We start from the raw sequence: 812 nt of genomic DNA on the forward strand, positions 1-812 counted from the left end.
CAAGTTGTCTTAAAATATATGAAATAATGCATTTCTAGAAAGAGAGTTCCATAATCCATGCCTGATTTTGCAACCTGACTAGGTAAGTTTTCCATTGGGAAAAGACGGAGGAGGGAGGAACACATTAATAGGCAGCTTTGCCTTTTAATACATTGAAATATATTGAAGTACATACTATTGTGTCAGTGATAGGTTTTAATTATTTATTTTTTTAGAAAAAAAAAAGTGTTAATTTAAAGATGTTTATTTCAGAAATAGCTTCAATGTTTTCTGAATTGTGGGTTTAAACAGATTTCCTTTACAAGCCTTTATGACATGCTTGTAAAATCAAGTTTGGATGATGAGTTAGACAAACAGTAACTCCCACAGCAAATAAAGAGCTTGTTGGAGTCCTTTTGCTGTTCACTTCTCAGTGAGAAGTAAAGGAAAATCTGTAAAAAAGATATCAACCTGATTTATTGTTCGTATGTAGTTTTTCTCAGTAAAGTCAGAATTAAACGTTTAGGGTGACAATAAAAAGTTACTTTTGATCACTAGTAAATGATCATTAAATACTAATGGGCCCTCTCCAGAAGGAAATGGGAGACCTGGTTACTTGGGATATGGAGAAGGCTGAGGTACGCGATGACTTTTATGCCTCAGTCTTCACCAACAAGAACTCTAGCCACACAGCCCAAGTCTGAGAAGACAAACTGGGACTGGGACTGGAAGAATGATGAACTGTAGGAGATCAGGTTTGAGCCCAGCTAAGGAACCTAAAAGTGCACAAGTCCATGGGATCTGATGAGGTATATCTGCAGTTCCTAAGGAAA

Source organism: Cygnus olor, chromosome 2 (assembly GCF_009769625.2).
Source record: "Cygnus olor isolate bCygOlo1 chromosome 2, bCygOlo1.pri.v2, whole genome shotgun sequence".
NCBI lineage: Eukaryota > Metazoa > Chordata > Aves > Anseriformes > Anatidae > Cygnus > Cygnus olor.